At 40.3% G+C, this 10,655-nt stretch overlaps 1 pseudogene; it reads left to right on the forward strand.

The window, feature by feature from the left end:
• Positions 1-1,308: 1,308 nt before the first annotated feature.
• On the forward strand, positions 1,309-1,806 carry LOC149182471 (secreted RxLR effector protein 161 pseudogene; annotated as a pseudogene).
• The last annotated feature ends 8,849 nt before the right edge of the window (positions 1,807-10,655 follow it).

A 10,655-nucleotide genomic window follows, 5' to 3' on the forward strand; every position in this document is an offset into this window, starting at 1 on the left:
TTTTCTATTGACATAATCATGACTTGCTGTAGGGAGTCATATTTTTGAGTGAGAATTCTTTGTAGGAGAAGCGATGCCACTCCAGATTCAAAAATTTGTAATGTGCTCATTCACTGCTGAGATCATAGTCCTTTTTCCGTTGACATAATCATGACTTGCTGTAGGGTGTCATATTTTTGAGTGAGAATTCTTTGTAGGAGAATGTTTCTTTGTAGGAGAAACGATGCCACTCCAGAGTCAACAATTTATAATGTGCTCATTCGCTGTTGAGATCAGAGTCCTTTTTCTGTTGACATAATCATGACTTGTAGGGAGTCATTTTTGAGTGAGAATTCTTTGTAGGAGAAATGATGCCACTCCAGATTCAGCAATTTGTAATGTGCTCATTCGTTGTTGAGATCAATAAAGTGGCCTAGCCAGTGGAGCATGGCCTAGAGACATAGCCCAGGAGGGGTGAACTTCGTTGTCACTTGCTTGTCTATTCTCTGCCGGATTATCATCTTGAGTTGCACATGGATTTGTTTCACTTTTAAGTTCATGTGAAAACTTAACCACTCATTTTTGAAAAAAATTGCAAAAACTAATTTTACATTTAAAGACCCAAGTTTATAAAGCTTGCAAAGTGTCGGAGGACGATCGAAGTTTCTTTTGCAGATCAAGCATGGGGCTGATAGAAGCACTGAAAAATACAAGGCAAGGTTAGTAGCCTGAGGGTTCTCCCAAAAAGAGGGAGAGGATTATGATGATAGATTTGCTCCAGTTGCTCGCTACACCACCATTCGATCCATTGTTGCACTTGCAGCTAGTTAGGGTTGGACTCTTCACCATATGGATGTGAAGATTGCCTTCTTGCATGGTTTGCTTCAAGAAGAAGTATATGTTGAACAACCTCCAGGATTTGAAGTTCATGACAGGAAAACCCATGTGTGTCGATTGAAGAAAGCTCTTTATGGATTGAAGCAAGCCCCCCATGCTTGGTATGCCCACATTGACAGTTACTTGATGAAGCTAGGATTCACAAGGAGTAGTGCCGATCCAAACTTGTACTTCAAAGTGGTCCAAGGTATGCCTCTCATTTTGGTATTATATGTTGATGACTTATTCTTGATAGGTGCAAACCCTCTCATTCTTGAATGTAAGAGGGAGTTGGCTATTGAATTCAAGATGAAAGACCTTGGTTTGATGCACTATTTCCTGGGACTAGAAGTATGGCAAAGATCGGGTGAGATTTTCCTTTCACAAGGAAAATATGTTGTGAAACTATTAGAGATATTTGGCATGGTAGAATGCAAGTCCTTGCCTACACCTATGGAGATGAATTTCAAGAAGCTATGCGTAGAGGCTGCTGGACTAGATCTAGCAAACCCTTATGAGTATAAACAACTGGTTGGTGCTCTGGTGTTTCTTATGAACACTCAACCTGACATATGTTTCGTAGTCAACACTTTAAGCCAGTTTATGACTGAGCCTCACCATGTACATTGGGTTCCTGCCAAACATGTATTGAAATATTTGCACAAGACTATTAACCTTGGATTGAGATATGCCACTGGAGATGTTAGACTACATGGATATACACATGCAGATTGGTTTGGCAGTGTTGTCGACGGGAAGAGTACTTATGGATGTTGTTTTATTCTTGGATTTGCAATGATATTGTGGATGAGTAGGGAGCAAAAGTCTGTAGCCCTTAGCATAGCTGAGGCCGAGTATATTGCAGCTAGCCTGGTGAGTTGTGAAGCAATTTGGTTGAGGAAGCTCTTTAGAGAGCTATTTGAGCAAGTCTTGGACACCACCGTTATCTAATGTGACAACAATAGTGAGATTCGTTTGTTAGAGAATCTTGTGTTCCATGACAAGTCCAAACATATTAAGATCAAATATCATTACATTCGAGACATGGTGCAGAGAGGAGCTATGAGACTCCCTTCACATTTTGACATATGAACAGATAGCTGATATCCTCGCCAAGCTTTGCCGAAAGGGAAGTTCTTGGTCTTGAGAGAGCAACTTGGACTGGTTGAGATGACCCTTTCAGAAAAGGGTCCAGGCTGATCAAGAACACTGAGCAATGCTGTTCCCCCCTGGTTGAGCTCCCAGGGTGAGGAATGGCACTGATGGCTTCTGGGTGTTGAGAAATCTAGGGCATGAATAGTTAAAATATTTCTTTTCATGATAATTGTTTGTGATATACTTTTACTTCTTAGCTTATAGTCTTTTCTTCGTTATGTTATTATTGTGTTCTTTTCATTAAGACAATTACCAATATGCACAATAAAAGACAAGTGACATAATATGTAGGCTTGTCAGCTAGGGCCAAAACCTCTCACATCTTGAGAGTAAAACACGATCAAAATTCTTCTTCTAGATCTTCAATTGATGAGTACCAAGATGTTAAAATTGACAACTAGGGCCAAACTCCATGTGTGTCTACTTATTTATGGCAGCTAATATTTTTGTTGGATTCCTCTCGTCGATAGGTGTAGGATTGATCTAAAGATCATTCGATTCTGACATGTATTCATGGAGATATGAATTTATTTGTGTTATCGGACAATTCGTCAAGGTTGGCCAGCAACCAAATTGCCCTCACTTGTGCTCAACGTTTTAGTATAAAAAGAGGTGGCTTGCTAGTCATTTGCACACACACTCTTCTTGTGATCTCTTCCTCTCCACTTGTCTTTGGGTTTTGGTGGGAGGAGAGATCCTAAGAGACTACGCAACCCTAATAAGAAGAAGCCCTAGCTCTACGTTGTCATGGAGGAGGCTTTAATGAAGCTACAATAACGCAACAAGGAGAGATCTAATCGCAGGTCTAGGAGAGACCTTATTCGTTGTCCTAAAAGGCTTCCTAACGTTGTCCTAAAGGAAGGGATCCTAGCCGCAATAAGGAAGAGTCCTAAACACAGAGATCTGGCCACTGCCCTAACCCTAAACGCAGTCTCCTAGCCGCAACACAGAAGGAAGAAACAGTGAGGAGATAAGGGTTGTTTTAGGGTCAAAACAAGGGTCCGAGTTGATGTCATGGAGGCCGAGGGTGCTAGTTGTTAGGCCGAGTTCTTGAGGGCTAAACGCTGTTGATTTTGACACTTCTTTGGGCATGTTTTAAGGGACCGAAAGCTACAAGTTGTTGTTGTGCTAGGCCGCAGGCCATAGCACCACAACTGGGCTTGCGTAGGGCAGTCAAGGGCTGGCATATGCCCTAAGGCAACAGCGTAGCAAGGGAGGGGCTCTCTTAAAGTGTGCCGCAATCTTTCAAAGGGTTGTTTGGGGTCTGTTGGAGGAGTCTAAGGCTACAACAGTGTGCCCTAACCAGACAGTCACAAACAACAATATACAAATAGGGTTGGAGCAGCATTTGAGGTCTGTTGGGTCAATGAGTTGACCAGTTTGGATCAGTTTGATATTGCAGCCTATGGGAGCCAATTAGAAAGGTTGACTTGGAGAGTTAAGAGCCTTTCTTAGGAGCACATATTTCAGTGAGTGGATTGGACATCTTTGGACTGTTGGAGGGTAGCGTGTGGATGTCCTAGACTAGCAGTGAATGATGCAACATACTTGGATGGATGTAGCATGATAAATGCAGTGACTGTTGTGAGCAGCATGCAGCACAGTGCAACACAATGGTACAACATGGTGATGATGGGCATGTAGATATAGCAACAACCTGATGCATTGCAGCAACTTGTTGATGATGATTACAACATGATGATGTGGTACTGCTCAGTGATGGGAGCAGTATAGTGTTCAGAGCAGCTCAGTGATTGGGTGCAACACAGTGTCAGGTGCAACATGATGATGAGGTGCAACACAGTGTCAGGTGCAACATGATGATGAGGTTCAGCACAGTGATTGGTGCAACATGGTGATGGAGTCACCTTGGAGGATCAACTGAAGCAGTATGGCTTCACTTGAGATCAGATCAACTACCTCATTATGTTATATTCATGGTGAAGATCTCTGCTCTTATCTTGTCAAGTCAAAGTGTTGACTTCTGATGTATATGTACTATCTCTCTCTTTGCTGAACTATTGAAGAATATAAGAAGAATTGATCAAGGGTTTCCACACATTGGGGTTTGTCACTGGCTAGCACCACATCTTGTGTCCTCTTGTCTTGGCTTGTTTTCTGCGATTTATGTTTTATCTGCATTTTACTATAATGCTAAATGTGATCGCTAATCTGGAATTGATATTGAGCTAATATGGAAAATTGAAGTAAATTTGCATAGAACATACCTAAAATTAACATGGTATCAGAGCTGAGGCGAAGACAAAGCCCAAGCAAGAGTGAAAGAGCAATCACCAAAGACAGTTGGAAAGGACAAAAGGCTCAATGGGTTCCTCATCCCACTTCAAATTCACCAAGGGTGAAGTTGAAGCAGAGAATATTATCCCAGTGGCGCAGTGAAAGCATCTGATGGCCTACCTAAAGATCACTTCAATGGGAAGTCTGGATCTAAGGGTGGAAGGAAAGGCAGATGTCTTGTTTGCAATAAGTTTGGCCATTATGCGAGGGAGTGTTCGAATAGAAGGGACACATCACTTGATGATGATAACAATCATTCTAGGGGCATCTTCAATGATCGAAGGAATGATAGGTACCATGACAAAGGAAAAAGGAATGCAGGTCATCAAGGAAATGGTCGACTCTTCAAAGAAAGCAAGGAACTCCAAGTATGAAGAATCAAATGTTGTTTCTGATAAGGTAAAGGAGAATTATCTTATATTGGCCCTCTCCACTACTTCTCCTCCAGACTCTTTGGGAATCTGGCTTATTGATTGTAGTGCTTCAAGGCACTTCATCGGATAGAAGGAAGCTCTCTCTAATTTGGTAGAGATGGAAACAATCGTGGGGATTATACTTGGAGTCAATGCCACCTATCCCGGAAAGGGTGTAGGGAATGTTACCCCTCAATTGAATGAGGGTAACACGATTCATTTACAAGAAGTTCTTTATGTACCTAATCTCAAGAAGAACCTGGTGTCCATTTCAGCAATGGAAGTCAAAGGTTTCAAGGTGGCATTCATCGATGGAAAGGTACGTGTTTGAAAATGGAATTTTCAAAGATGCTTTTATTCTTGGGTTTAGGGTTGGAAATTTGTATCAAGTTGCAGGAAGTCCATTGGGGACCATGTCAGTTGACACATCTCTTCTATAGCACCGAAGGTCTGCTTATTATGGGGCCCTACCCGATGTGAGTCAGATGGTGACAAGGATGCCTGAATTCAAGAAGAGCATGAAGGTACATGTCCAAGATGTACCGAAAAAAATCTTACAAGGGGACCATTCCCCTCATGTGGCAAGTCCACAGGTTTGGAACAACCCGAGGGGTTTGAGATTCATGATCAGGTATCTCATGTATGTAGGTTGAGATTATATCTAATGCTTCTATCATGATGCTATTTTCTAATTTGATTCATCCTATCTAATTTACATTGCTTCCTATCTATAAATTGCAAGTGGAAAGTACCTTCTAGTGAAGAAGTTCATCTCATTTATTGTAGAGATCTTTTACTCTTCCTTTGTAAGCTTCGTTGTCTCAAGTTCTTTCACTTCCTTGGTAATATGGGTTTCTTCCCTATCCCTCTTGTCCTTATTATATTTAGGACAATCTCTTCTACAATGCCCAAGTTCCTGACAACCATAGCATCTTAGCCATGTTCCTCTTTTTCTTTGGAGGATCAAACTTTCCAAATTTCCCTTTTCTTCTTGTCACTAAATGATTTCTATCCGATCTTTTGTCACTTTCTCCCTTCAACTTGTCTTCTTTTGCCTTGCAGAGAGACCATAATTTCATGAATGGGATAACTTCCTCTTCCTTAGTAGATATAAGGTTTCCTTGTTCATCAGTCAATGCATTTAGAATAATGAAGATCATTTTGTTATCAGATACCATCTCTCCTAGATCTTGCAATTGACCTTTTATTTCAGATGCTTTTGAAAGACATGAAGATATCCCTTCATCCTTTGACACCTTTAATTTATATAGATCATATCTAAGTGATATGGTCTTTTCTATCGTGCTTTCAGAGAAAAGTTCTACCAGCTTATCATATATTTCTTTAGATGTCTCCAGCTTAGCTACATAGGAAATGAGAAGATCTTGATAGATTCCTTAAGAATATTTTGAACCTTGAGATCCTTTTCCATTTATTCAGATAATGCTTGTTCTTTGGATGGCTTGGAGACCTTTCCATGGACATGATCAATGACTTCATTTACTTCGAGGACTATGTCTATCCTTCTTTTCCATACAAGGAAGTTTGATATCCCAACCAACTTATGGTTCTCCTTGAAACATGAAGTCATTTTTACTAGATTAGATTATAAGAAAAATGTACTTGTGAAGATAGAATCTTCAACTTGATGACGAACTTGTTGCTTCAGATGATCCTTTTAAGAAGGTTCTTACTTCGGTGAGGGAAGACTGCCTTCTTTAGGATGATCTTTTTCCAAATGAGATCCTTGCTTCAATAGAGAGAAGATTGCCTTTCGATCTAACCTTCCTTAGATTTGAAGAGCTTCCACTTCTTTGGTGATGTATGAGTGATGATCTTTGAAGTGCTTCTAGGGTTTCGGTCTTTCTTCCTGCTTCCTTCTTGAAGATAATTTCAAGACTCTTGCTAGAGTATATTTCTTCGATCTAGGGTTTTGGTAGATCTTGATTTCTTGCTTGGTGTTCTTTGACTTGCTTTGATCCTTCTTTGAAGCTTGATTCTCGTGTGTCTACTTGCTTTGAATGCCCCTTCTTGACTTCAACACCTAAGCTCTGATACCATGTTGAGAAATCTAGGGCATGAATAGTTAAAATATTTCTCTGCTTGATAATTGCTTGTGATATACTTTTACTTCTTAGCTTATATTCTTTTCTTCGTTATGTTATTATTGTGTTCTTTTCATCAAGATAATTACCAATATGCACAATAAAAGACAAGTGACACAGTATGTAGGCTTGTTAGCCAGGGCCAAAACCTCTCACCTCTTGAGAGGAAAACCCGATCAAAATTTTTCTTCTAGATCTTCAATTGATGAGTACCAAGACCATGACAAAGACCCTTGACTCTAGTATCCTCCAAAGAATCTTGTCACCAACCTTGATGCTCTGCCTCTTCCCTTTCTTGACTTTATTCTTGATCTTGGACTGCTCTTCTCGGCTCCTTCTAGAGAAACTCAGTCTCTATCCTTCACGCTGCTTCTCGAATTCTCCTATAGAATCTCGGTCTCTATGGTCTCACTAGCTTACTCTAGAGAATCTCGGTCTCTAGTCTAGATCTTTATCTCGGTACCTCAGAAGAGCCTTTCCTTTGCTGACCCCAAAAGAATCCTCCTTTTGCTGTCCTTAGAAGAAACCTTCCTTCGATATGGCCAGAAGAAACTCTTCTTCCTCTTGCCCCAGAAGAAATACTCCTTCGCTAACCGATAAGAAACCTTTTTCGCTGACCCAGAAGAATCCTCCTTCGCTATGCCCAAAAGAATCCTCTTGAATCCTCCTTCGCTTGCCTAGAAGAAACTCTCCTTATCACTTCTTTGCACTTCTGTTTAGTAGCCTTCTTCACACTTCTTCACCGAATGTTTGACGAGTTGCTTGCTTTCAAGTGAGGCCGAGTGTGGCTATATATACACTTCATCTCATGTCCTTTAGGTTGACATGATCACCAGTGGTTAGGCTGACTTCTTCTAGCATGTTCTTCCATCGTTGTAGGCCGACTTGAAGAGGATAAGTGACAAGGTCTTGGAGGATACTTTACATAGACAAGATTGACCTTTTACAAAGTGTAACATGACTTCATTACATGACAATGACTCAATCATTTTATGATTAGATGAAAAATAATTTCTAAAGAACCTCAATGGGAGTCTTGACTCAAAAATAAAATCTCTTGCTCATGAAACCCATGAAGCAAGCAATACAATAAATTTATTTTTCTTCTTTACATCTCATTACATAAAATCATAATTACATGTCATTATGAAGACCGAACCTAGTTACACTTTTCAACAGTGGGGATGAGAGATCTTTGACCGATAGGGTGTCGAGACCTAGGATTTCCCTTAGTTAGAGTATGCTCCAATTAGCGTCTTGTCCACTCTGTGGGATAACCTCCCCATCTGGCCAATGGGATGAGGGACTTGGGATAGAGTGTTATCCCTACCCCTTGCAGTGGGTGGATCTCACCCAAGTTTGTGGATGCAAGTGTTTTACCATTTGATCCTTGAGGGTTAAGATGGATGATCAAGGACAATAGGGTAGAGTGTGATCCTTACCTCCGGTAAGTTGATCTCACCTATTGTTAAGGACTTTGGGATAGAGTGTGATCCCTACGCATTTGGGAAGGTTGATTGCGCCCATTGTCTGTAGTATTGGGTGGTAGCTATGGCTCCCTGACGTCGATGATGATGATGATTCCGGGTGGTAGCAGAGTCTCCTCGATGGTGATAGAGTCCGAGTGGTAGCTTGAGCTCCCCTGCAACATTTCTTCTTGTTTAGATTCATGAGTGTTCAACATGAGATGAGCAGAGACAAGATGAGATGAACAGGGGTGTACATGACATGATGATGAGATGCATATGATGATCACATGATAAAGTTTGAATTTATCCCAAGCTGAGAGGGAGTGTTAATTTTCCAGCTTAGTGAAAAATTCCAATCATTGCATTAAATTCCTCTTTCCGAGAGGACCAAAATTGAATTTTGAAGCACTCAATTTGGACATGGAAAAATATTTTTTTGAAGTGAAGCCCACAAGATGACATTTGTTCAGGTAGGCCTAAGAGGCTAATTAGCCCTCCTCTAATGCGTATAAATTAAGGTCACCTCATCCTCATTTGGCACACATCACATCATCAACTCATATCTTCTCTCTCTCCTTCATTGACTGGTTCGTACAACTCAGAAATTGCAGGGATCTCTCACATGTGCGAAGGGACAAGTGTTTATTTCAGGTTGGCCGAGATCTTGATATGTTGCAAGGCATTGACCAAGTTTTAATGCATTTTCTTTAGATTTTCTCTGTTCTACTAGGCCGCACTTTTTGGCACTAAATCTGAGGTGATTTGGGCACTTTGACTTGGGCTGATCACAAAGATAAATTGTAGACTTGGACCGCATAAGTTCTCTCTCTTGACCAAGTTTGACAGGTTTTTTTGTGATTGTTTTGCGCTGACTTTGACCAACTATTGAGGCCAAGTTTGATTGTTGTTGACCGAACTCCTAAGGGTTTGTTTTGATCATTGATTGTTGACTGGTTAGGGCACACATTGTTGTTGTTGAATTGGATAGATTTGCAGAAGGATTAGGTCTGACTATTGTTGACTTCATCTCTCTCTCTCTCTTGTCTCTGACTTGGATAGTTGCTTGGCATATTGGCAAACTTGGATATTGGATATTGGCTAGTCAAAGTTTGACTTTGACTCTTGGATGATGTACTCTCTTTGCTGAACATTTAAAGACAATCTAATAGAAGAAGAATTGCAAAGGGTTTTCCCGTTTGTGGGGTTTTTCCCTTGTCATTGACCAAATATTGTGTCTCTTGTCTCTTGGTTGTCTTTCATTGTGTAATTGTATAATTATTCTATCTACCATTGCTCTACTGCCATTGGCTAATTGAAGAAGTGAAATTATAATTTGGATGCTATTGGAAATTGTTGAAGTAATAGTTGCAACATTGAACAATTCTTGATGAAAAATTAACATTTTCCACTCCTTTGGTTTGCCTTTTACTTTGAATGATTTGTCTTTATTAGGTGCATAACTTAGGAGCCCAAGCTTAATTTTTGTATTTTTCCAATGCCCCTTTAAGATGATGCAGTTTCTTGCTCATTAGGTTGAGACTTTCAAGACTTCGTTTCTTTGGATGAAGCATTAAATACTTAAGGAATTGGGTGATGGCTAATGCGGGGAGTAGAGTTCATGTTAGTCTTTTTCCCATGTGCCAAATAATGTCCCAACCATCTTTTGCATTTTACATTTTTCTTTCATTGTGATTTTCTATGCATTTAACTTTCTTTTAGCTGCATCAACCTTTGGGGCCAAGTTTTCAGGCCTTGACTCAAGGATGTGGATGAAAGGTGCCAATCCTGATGATCAACGACCACCAACCTGAAGAATGGAGATGGATATTGGAGAGAGATAGAAAATGGTAAGTATGGATTATCTTGGACATGCTACGTCAATCAATGCTTCCCCAGTAGTGCCCTTTCTAAACCTTAAGGCCTTAGAAGAGGTCTCATTGGACTAGAGTCAAATATTAACCTCCCAGGTGAAATGTGAGAACAAGAATACGATCAAGATTGGTCAATCATCCAATTTTCCCTGTGATCCATATTAGTATGCCGATGACATTAAATGAAAGCACATGATTGCAAAAATGGTTAAAATAGCTGCCAATGGAAATGCTAGATGGGAAAGAAATTTGACTGGAGCAATTGGTGGAAAATTCTGGCATAATGTTATGTGTTGATCATACAGGATTGCTGGATGACTAGTTGTCAAATAGGAGAAAATTTTCTCCTAGGAGTTGCCCAGTTTTTGGTGGGTAACATGCCCCGTGATGTATTATTCTAGCATTTTGCTAGGAGAAATTAGTGGATCTAGAAACCACTAATTAGTATTTTACTATAACTGAGTTGAGCTAAAATCTATATAGGGATTT

The sequence above is a fragment of the Pinus tabuliformis genome, chromosome 3_2 (genome assembly GCF_031772625.1).
Source record: "Pinus tabuliformis cultivar Carrire ecotype Pingquan chromosome 3_2, CPIR1, whole genome shotgun sequence".
NCBI classification, from domain to species: domain Eukaryota; kingdom Viridiplantae; phylum Streptophyta; class Pinopsida; order Pinales; family Pinaceae; genus Pinus; species Pinus tabuliformis.